The sequence below is a fragment of the Nothoprocta perdicaria genome, unplaced genomic scaffold (genome assembly GCF_003342845.1).
Source record: "Nothoprocta perdicaria isolate Ctin4 unplaced genomic scaffold, notPer1 scaffold_0, whole genome shotgun sequence".
In the NCBI taxonomy this organism is placed as follows: Eukaryota; Metazoa; Chordata; class Aves; order Tinamiformes; family Tinamidae; genus Nothoprocta; species Nothoprocta perdicaria.
Genome location: NW_020454092.1, coordinates 14,118,422 through 14,129,092, shown reverse-complemented (window position 1 = coordinate 14,129,092; position 10,671 = coordinate 14,118,422). Strand labels below are relative to the sequence as shown.

Here is a 10,671-nt window from a genome sequence, read left to right as displayed (position 1 = left end):
GGAGAGGAGAGGAGAGGAGAGGAGAGGAGAGGAGAGGAGAGGAGAGGAGAGGAGAGGAGAAAAAAAGAGGGGCGGGGGAAGGAAAAAAAGAAATGGCTGCGCAGGCCATTTCAACAGACCCAAGCAGTGGAAATACCCACAGGCAGTGCAGGAGGGAGAGGCACACGAGGGGATCCCACCTGGCCACAAAGAAAAGGCCCAAAGACTTCCCCAAGCTGAGGCTATGATTTTGAGAGCAATAAGAACAAATATATGAATGTACCAAAAATATGTGAATGGCAGTAAATGTTCTGTAAACATTGCAGGAGTCAGACTAGTTTCCTTCAGGATCAAATTTTCAGGGAAAAGAGGAATCATCAAAGAAAATAGTAAGAACCTAAATCCCATTAAAATCACTGAGCCTTAATTAACACAAATGTTTTTAAAAGGCAGATATTTCTAAATGTCTGTTGTAAATCTAAAATTGCTGAAAGCTTCTTGAATGCTTTATGCACTTATTCATAATTCAAACAACTTGGAAGAAATAAGTTTCATTTTTATAAAACATAAAAAACTATCACAAACCCACAAGCACAGGAAAATATACCTTTTTTTTGAGGCAAAGTAAGAAAAGCTAGGGCTTAAATTTTAATAAAATTAGCCTATTTCTACATAAGTAGCAGGCCATGTATAATACATTTCTGGAAGTGATGTGCTGTCATCATGCAGCTTTTTACCCATCACTTGATCCCTTTTGTGAAGTCTGAAATCAACATGACCAACATGAAAAGAAACAAGGCCCAAGAAAGTGAAGTAAAAAAATGAAGAGATAAAAGCAGCACAAATGAGAACACGTAACACAAAGTCAGATCATCAAATTCCACAGGAAGCATGCTTAATTTAAATTAAGATGGCAAACTGTAACATGCTACTGCACCACACATGTAAGATCTGACCAAAAGGAAAGGGTAGAAATCTATACAAAATCCTGGAGAGCAAGCTAGTTCTGTAAACATTGCAGGAGTCAGACTAGTTTCCTTCAGGATCAAATTTTCAGGGAAAGATTATTCTTTGCTGTGTTTGCAAAATATTTTCATCTTGGGAAGCTCCCTTCCATGAGTCCTGAAGCCTCTGCCCTCCTAAAGCTCACCCACAATATCTTGTCATACCAAAAGAAACTCCTTCAAAAAAATGTATTGATGAATTGATGTTTACATCTTCTATGAAGTAATTTACTGGAAATGCAAAAGAGGAGAAGTATTTGGATCAAAACGGCAAAATGTATCAGGTCTTCATAGGCCCTTGAGCTGCTTGAAATAAAAACAGTTCACACAACACTAGACAAGCCACAGAATTTAATGCAGGAAAAATATAATTTCTAGAGCATGACACTCTTGAATTGGTATTGGTCAAGTCTTTAGAAGTAAAAGTAACTTCGAAGCACTTGAAATAAGTTGAATTGTGAGTTTTCAGTACTAACGTGTTTCCTACCAGACCTGCAAAGCTACTCTGAACAGCATTTTGATATTACTGTGCAGTGCTGAAAATAATGGCAAAAATTAAATAAAAAGCCAGGATCATGGACTGAGGGCATATCTTATAATTAGCTACAAATGTAAATCAAAACACTTAAAACATGTTTTTCTTTACACTTTGAAAAAAACATGTACTTCCTCCAGATGGAAGCGGAAGCGATTGAGGCACTAAGTGTTCAGCACCTGACCAAAAACTAAATAACCTGTCTCCAAGTAGGTCCAATGTAGCTCCAATGTAGTAGGTCCAAGTAGCTCCAATGCAAGAAGACCTATACAGCCCAGTTTCTTCAAGAAGAGTTGCTATTCATAAAAGTATTTAGCCTTAAAGTACCTAGTTCCTGCCAGTCGCGCTGCTGAGCACGGTGTCCGAGGCCTGGTGCCGACCACACCAGGAGCCTCCCGAGGAACCGGAGCGGCCAAAGCAGCCGCCCACAGCCCAGCACCCCTGTGCTTAATCTGATGGGCAATCCGGGCTTAAAATTCACTTGCTGGAGGTGGAGATCAGTGCAGATACACAGAGATGGACAATACGTTGCAAGGGCTGTGAAACCCCGAGGCCTCGGCTGGATGAGCGGCAGGAACCGCAGGGCTCGGCCTCCAAGCTCCGTGACCCGAGCGGGAAAGCCAGGCTCTTCGTGGGATTGTTTTGTATTTAGTAACCTCCCCATGACAAAAACCCAAACAATTCATCAAATCATCTGTGATTTGTGTGCTGCTTAGCTTCCTCTCCACCAAGGAAAGGAAAACCTGACTTGAAAAACTGGTTTGCACTGGGTGATAGCCAGATATTTGTACAAGAGTTTCCACCTGAGCAGGGAGCTTTCACAGCTTGAAATCTGAGTGTTAACCCCGTAAGAGGCTCTGGCTTTTAGTCTAATGGGGAGGTAAATGACAACTCTACTCAAAACTGTTTAAAAATGGACATGTGCAAGCAGAATCCCCAATCAACTAGAAATGGCAAGCTACACAGTAACTCCCTAAATCATTAACCATAGTCTATATATTCCTTGTATATAATCCGGATTCTGTCTATCCATAATTTAATATATTCATATTATATTTATGCGGATATTAGCACGACCTTCCTGCCGCCCACAGTGTTCCAGGCTCAAGAAGCACCAGGAGCCCGTGAGGACTGAGGGCTCAGCTCAGCTCATCCGCTCTCCGTCTCACCTGCACCAAAGATCTCCTACCTACTGAGCACGAAAATGCTGGTTACCTTTCCACACAACACCGAGACACCTTGTTTTTTGTATCAGAGAGATTTCCGGGAGGTAAGATAGGCTTTTTTTCCCTCCCCCAAACACTGACAGTGTTTTTATCCTAAGGCTATACTGAAATATTAGCTGAAGTAATTTAAATGAAATTTCCTCTTCAATTAGGAGTGTCAAATTGGAGGCCATTTAATACTCTGAGCTAAGTCAGGCTTCTTAAAAGCTTAAAAAATTAGTGCTAAATACTATCAGAAATATCACATTTCCAAGTCTTTTACACTCTTCCCACCATAAAGGAAACATTTCTTATTTTACTCATTTGAGCAAGGAAACGTGTGGCATGACAGCTGTCACTTTTTAAGTTAATTATAGCATAGGCTCACATTTTTAAGATTAGCTTTCTGTTACCACGTAAGAAAAAGTATTCTGCCAGTGTCAAACTAGTTGTTTTTCTTCTCAGTGACAACGTATAGATGGAGGACGTGGCACCCTTCTGACACATACAGCTTTTAATGTCAATCTAAATGAATCAGCAGAAAAAAGACCCTGAATCCAGTTAAAAGGATAAGAACACACAATCTAGCAAAATCCAGTTATGGTAGCTTAACCACTTGCCACCAATACGTCAGCACATCAAAAAGCAGCCCACTGAAAGGCGTTTTTTTATTATTATTTATTGTTTGTGAATATTTAAGTCATGAAGAGCATTTTTGCTTAGATCCTGAGAAACTAAATTTATAATCAAATGTATCCATGTTCACAAAAGCACTGATTTTAGGGGAGTCTTCCCACTTAAGGGAAGACTTCATGCTTGAAACTGGGTAACTCCAGTGGTTTTGTACAGCGCTGGTGGCCTTTCCCTGATGGAAAGGAAAGAAATGGAGAGTATCTGGGCAATTTCTTTTACATGAAAACAGCCCTTTCCTGATGGAAATCCACCTTAGCAACTAAGCAGAGTTAGCTCACAAGGCCCTATGCAGCTTTTCCCTGCCCAATCTTTGCACAACAAAACATGCAACAAAATGGAATAAACAGCTAAATAAATAATTAAATAAACAGCTACAGTCTGTTCACCCATGCAGGGTTAAATATTTCTGGAAAAATGAGGTAACATCATAGGCCACCCTTCTAAATCAGTTTGATTTTTTCAAAGTCAGTCCACAGCCATTTGCACAATTTTACATTACAAAGCCAACTTTAAGAGCAAATTCAAGAGCAGCTACACCCAAAGCCCAGGGAAACAAAAGGATTTTAAAACAAAGTCATTTAATTTAAATATGTCAGAATCATGCTTTATCTCTCCATAATCCGATTTCAATACATAAAGCCCTGGTACAGCTGATAACGGCGCATCACCCCACATGCCCTTTGAACCACGGCAGCCTCCTATTTCTTCTGCAGCTCTAAATCACACAGAGTCAGCCCAAATCAGTCTGACAGGTAAATCTGATTTATGTTTACATCACCCCTCCCATGGCAAACTTATGTATTTACAGTTTGCTCTTGACTTTCTCTACCCCCCTGGGAATCAGCGGGAGAAGAAACCAGGCGGCTCCATTGACCAGGGGGGAACAGATGGTTGACTTTTAGCGAGCCATTAGCCCTGCCGAGAAGCCCACCAGCTGCACGCGGGAGCTCACTTCCCCGTAATGCGGCCCGGAGAAGGCTGCCGGCCATGCCATTTGCCTCCTAATGTCGGAAAAGCCATATGGGAGCGAGGCCCTTAAGGGTTTTCAGAGCGCAGCGGAAGCCGCCATTAGAGAGCAACGCACCGAACCAGTGGAGCTGTGGGAGAAACTCCTTCTTGTGGTGCAAAAATCAGCAGGAAGGAAAATAAAAAGAGAAATTCAAAGCCAAAAAACCCACAAAGAAAAAATATATATATTTGGCAGACAGAATAGAACCAAACAAGAGTTTTATAAGCATAAAAATCAGGAGATTTGTGTCAAATACTTGAGGCAGGAAAAGAAATCCTATTGCTGAAGGTGTCTAAAGATTCCAACTCTGTGCAAGGCATTTAGGTTGCAATCATAATTTTAAAAGGAACTTTAGTAAAGATTTGACCTCCCTCTTTGAGAGGGTGACAATTTAAAACAGAAAAATACATAGTCAGTTAGTAAAGCAGTACTACTTCTGAAGGGCCCAGATGCCACAATTGTGAGGACATTAAAGCTCAGAAATGTTCAGATCCCCACTCTGCAAAGACCTAAATATCCAGCGTCTTCTCTCATGTTGATAATGCCATCAAAGCCCGTACTTGCACACATGTTCATACACAAACACACAGAGTCACAGGGATCCCGGATACTTCTGGAGCAAAGTCCCCGCGTAGGCAGGTTTCCGGGAGCAGTCCCCTCCTGAGACTTGTGTCCCCTGGGCTGGCCCCTCTATCACGACCTACCTAAGCCCAAGCCAAGCCACTCACCCACCTCCCTGAAGACAGTGGGATGAAGCTCAAATGAAGCTCAAATAGTTTATTTCGAAAGCCGATTGAAGCCCGAGGTTTCGGCGCTGCGTGAAACGGGATTTCTACGGCACGCCCTGGCATGGCACCTCTCTGCTATGAATTCCAATACAGCCGTTTGATCCTTCTGAAATAGCTAATGTTCATTTATGCGATTAAATCAATAAAAAGTCATCTCTTCTCCATTAAGACGCACAGTGGATTTATAGATCCATTTCTTTCTTTTGGTATTTTGGCTGCTAACAAAGAAATGAGTAGGAGCTTTCTGACAATACGTCGCACTCCCAAAACTGTTGTTTTCTCTCAGTGTGAGTCTCCTTCACGTTGTTTCTGATCTTGATGCCTGAGTTTAGATTTAAAATGGCATGGGAAAAAGGGATTCAAAAATAAAAATATTTGATTTTGCAGAAATACTGCAAATATCCATGCCGTATGGAAGTCCACAAGAGCTGGATTTTTCCCAAGGAAAGCAATAGCCTTTCGGCATGCAAAATGGAGTGAGACTTACAGAAATGAATTTGTCTGTGCAATAGGAAGAGACCACCAGCTTGCTCCACAAGTAGCAGGTCAAACAAAGCCTATTTTTTGTTACTGAAACAGTGCCCTTCTTCCCCAAAGCCCCCTCTTCTTCCCTGACACTGGCACCAACTCCTTTCTCCTCCTCATTCTCCAGGTAACCTGGGACTTCACTGCCAACTGCAGGCATCGTGACACCATGTCCTCCCTGCCTCTGCCTCCCATCCTCTTCCTGGCCATGTTCCACAGAGCTGGAAGGAAGGATGGAGCTTCCCCTGACACTGCTCTTCCTCCTTCCAACTGCAGTTGCAACCATCCAGTGAGTTTGAAAGTTAGGGTGAAACGTGTGTTGGGGACAAACCCATCAATCTGAAGCTCAAGGAGCAATTTTTCCTTTAAAAGATCAAGCTAAAAGCAACAAAGCTAGTATTTTTAAAACATGATTTCTAATACAATTCTTTGGGATCACGATTGACATTTAAAATTTCTGTTACAAAATCTTTCTGTGCGGTTGGTGAGATTTCTGAAGAAAAAAAGTCACTGTCACCACAGAAGATAATTACAGTAAATTTTAAGTCAGAAATGGGGAACGATGGCAGGAAATGGTGTTCCAGCCTGTACTATCTGTTCTGCGTTGCAGTCCTCATCTCCTAGAAAATCTTTTACTTTTGACAGCTGACAAACACACTCTAAAAATCAAGTCAAAACCTGTATTCAGAGTTGAAAATAGATTTCCAACAGTATCAAGCAACAGGAAATTCTGATAGTAGCTGTAATGCTTTACTCATGAGCCCAAATATATAGTTTTAGTCAGGATTAGCTTCTACCCTGCTCTACAAATCCGCTCTTCCAGCAAGTTTTCAGGCCATGGTGGTAAGCTCCATAGGACACCTGATGAGCAACAACCCACCTAATGGTGACGGCTCCCCGGGTTGGAGGGATGCTGCCCGCACGATGGCAGATTCGAGACCCTCTATTAGTTCTCACACTTCAAAGTGATTTATCAAAATCCTGAGAGTAACACGGCTAAAACCAGCCAACCTAACAGCTACTACAGTGACTTACCTACATCTCCACAAAAAAGGCCAGAACTATTAAGAATGATTAAAAACATAAGGTTAAGCACAATTCTAAGCAAACTATGTACTGTAAGTCAAAACACTTGCAAGCCCTGCCTCATGCTGCCTCTATCATCACTGTACCGTTTTGCTACTTTGAATCCTAAGGAAGCTTTTTCTCAGTAAAATATCAATCCATCAATTTGTGGAAACAACCTCCTTCCCACCCTCTGTGCTGTGAGAAGGAAGGAACAATGCATTTAGATAAAAATCTTAAAAAAAGAACCATCAGTGGATCTGCACAGTATGATTTTTACAATGAATACAGTTACAAATAACTAAGAAATCACAACTAATGTACTAGGAATCTGATTTATCTTTTCAAAAAATAAAAAAGGAAGAGAAGAAGAAAGCAAGCTTGAGCACTATTAAACAAGTAGCTAGGAAAAATATCATCAGAATTAGTAGCAAAAACCTTAGATTACCTTTTGGATCGCCTCAACATGCTGGTAGCAGGCAGAGAGAAATTGGACAGCACTGTCCAAAAGGAGTCAGACATGATCTTTAAAAGCTTTCATTGCTGGGAAAATACAGCACAATCAAGCCACTAGCAATAAATAAGGAACTAAATAATACCAGGGACAGAGCCAATGCAAATTCCCTGTAGACCTCGCAAGCTGTTCCATTAATGTGAGACGGGCAGGCGAGCGTTCGTATTGCGGCTGCTTCCCGTGCCTCCCTTCCCTCCTGACTCCATCCTTGCCTGCCGCTCTCTTCCTTAGGAGGCAGTGTGTGTATTCCCTTCCTGCGATGCACGCTTCGGCACCGGAGCTTTTGCTGCACATAACACACATGCTCTATATATCCATCTCTCCCTGTGCTCAAGCGATTATAATCAGAAGAAACTGCACAAAGGCGTAACTGGGGTTCTTCATCCCGGGGAAGGCGCTGGTTGTAAGCGGGGTCGGCACAAAACGCGGCCCCTACCACCTAGTTTGGGGTTTATTCTGAAATGGCTTTTAGCTGCACGAGGCACACAAGGAGCATGTTGTTTTTTTAATGAATTCTCCATCTTCACAAGAACCTTACCCTTTGTCTATAAATATCCTGAACGGATCGTTACAAACAACAACAAGCCCTGTAAGCGCCCAGAGCCCCCCAGGATCCGTGTAAACCCAGGGACTCGGTTTTACCAGACCCCCTGCACCAGCTGTGCCCCGGGCAGGCCGGCCACGGCAAAGCCCCATCCGGGTGCCCGGTGGCTCCAGCCCTGATGGCAAAACGCGGGGCCGGCCGCGCTCCCTCTCCACGAGGTTCCCTCTTTCCCCTCGGTGCCAGGGCAGGCTCCTCGTCATGGTTTAGGTTTCCTCAAGGCCTAAGCAAACCCTCGTTGTAGCTGCCTCCCCCCGCCCCGCTCGATATGCAATCTGTTGGCTCCTCCGGACTTTCTCCTGTGGCTTTTTAAGCGCTTCTGCCAGCAGGAAAGCTAAGGACGTTCTCAAATTTCAGTGCTCTTGAGTGGTCCTTTATCGGAGACGCAAAAAAGAGGGATGGCGGCCAACAGCGGGCAAAAACACACGGGAACTGGGTCTAGGAAAGTGTCCCAGTTGGGTCAGATTGCCTTCCAGTCGTCTCATTAAATAAAGCAGCATATTTATATATATACACACACCTAACCCGAACCACAGTGCCTGGCTGAGCAAACCCCTGCCGCCCATCTGAGCTTCAAAATGAAGAAAAGTGACTTTGCACGAGGCAGGAGCCAAACTGCCCTTCACCAGCATCAGCCCTGTACTGCTTTTCTGCATTTGTATCAAATGAATTTGCAGTAAATTCCGTTTTGTTTTGACAAAATCAATTCAAGTACAACCAGACTAACCTCTGGCACTATCTGCTTCTGAGCAGAAAGAGCAAACACATTAATTTACGTAGCCACATAAGAACACATAGTAATCAATATTAGAAACGAGAGAATAAACATTTTAACATCCCATTCAAGATATTACTAAGTGCCCTTGCAATTAAACCCTTTGTTTCATTTTTTGCCTTTTTTTAAACAGTACAGAAGTCTCCATATTTACTTTGTCAACCAAAAAATTAACTGAAATTCTAACGTAGTAATAGCCCTAAAAGGTATAGTTAAGGTAATTAACAAAAGAGATACATCACAACAGAATTAAGCCATGAGATGCTTATGATTAGCAGATAAGATCTCTGCCAGCTAAAATCCAGAATTTTTTTATTTATTGTGGTCTTGGGGAAGGTGCCTAAGAACACAGAACAGTGCAGGACTCAGCACTTGACAACTCAACCTCGACATCCCCTACAGAAAGGAGGCAAAAAGGAGAAGCTACTTTGGGAGAAGAGTCTCTCCAAGCACTAACGACCGACTGTTCCATAGCAGCATTATCCAAACACTTTGCTTTTTCTGCTGGAATATAAGGCATCCAGAAGGGCAAGGTATCGGGCTCTTTGCTATCACCACAAGCTTAAACGTTTGTACCTATTTATTTAGTCTGATTTTGTAGAGTGCTTACCCAGGAAATGCAAAAAGCACTTTGCAAATTATATATCGCCAGCCCACAAAGCAGGGATATTTCTTAAGCACTCACTATGTCTGCTTTTCCAAAGGTGTCTTCCATGTGCCGAAATCAAAAAACTTCCAAAAAAAAAAAAAAAAAAAAAAAAAAAAAAAAAAAAAAAAAAAAAAAAGCAGCTAAATGGAAGACGTGTCCTGAGCTATTTGAGGCATCATTATTATTTGAACAACGGCCTGCGCAAATCAAGACTGGACTCTCTTTGCTCAGAGGAGAGACTGCAGCCTCAAGAAATGTAACAGTCTGACGTAGGACATGAAGCTCAACGCTGCTCTAAGGCTCAATTTTCTATCCCCACTTGCCAGGTTGCACAATCAGGTCTTTCTTCACATATTGGCAGAGATCACCCCTACTCCTTTCACCCCCAGCTCCCCAGTGGAATTCAAGGTTCCTTCTTCTATAGCAGGTGCCTCAATTTCAGATGAAGGAATCAACAATTGTTTTTGAGGGGGTGAAGAACAAGCAAACCCACCTCTGAGGTGTCTTTCCCATACAGGTAGCATCCTCGTGCCTGAATTAGTTTAGGTAACAGTGCAAAGGATGCAAAGGACAGAACTGAGTCAGAATTAGTTACAAGGCATTATACTCACCTCTTGAATATATGTGAATAAAATCTACTGACTCCTCAGATGACTTAAATCCAGCACTGGCAGTGAATTAGCTGGAGTTGCCAGCACACCAGGTAGCCTAAAATGCTAACTAGTTAATTCACCACCATCTCTCAGCCCAGCCTATTCATAAGCAACTGCCTTGATCTCTTTAGTTCTAAACCACTTCTAAAACAGCACTAAATTAGATACAAGGGTGCTAACTACAGCCCTATCATAAGGATTAGTATTTTCTATATGAAAACACCGCTCAGAACAGCAATAGCAAGCAAGTATTCCCAAAACACTAATTGTGCCCCAGATGTTACAAATACGTAGTAAAGAAGTATTCTTTATATCTCTATTTAAAATACACACACACACACTAGTGTGCTAATATTCCATGCAGTGCTATTCTTCACAAATAACACTGGTAAGGTATGGGGCATCTTCAATATAGCATGGAGCTTAACCTGATTTCAAGCTTGCAAAATTGCTGATTGGGCTTAGATGCCACCGAAAGGTCAATTGTCCTCTTTGGATGAATTAATAGAACTTGCCTTCTTTTCCCAGCTCGGTCTTCTCTCAAGTAAGTGTGATTCAAATGTCAGTTCTCTTATTTAATCAAATGTAACCTCAATAAGCGAGTCAAGCAACATAAAAAATGAGGAGCCATTTTACAAATAACAACACTAACATCAGTTTTGAAAATCTCACTTCA

General features: G+C 42.2%; 1 protein-coding gene across 2 annotated transcripts in view; it reads right to left on the bottom strand.

Annotated features, from left to right (window-relative positions):
• MAST2 (microtubule associated serine/threonine kinase 2) overlaps positions 1–10,671 on the bottom strand; it is a 184,519-nt gene that overhangs the window by 76,356 nt on the left and 97,492 nt on the right. The gene's annotated exons all lie outside the window — the stretch shown is intronic.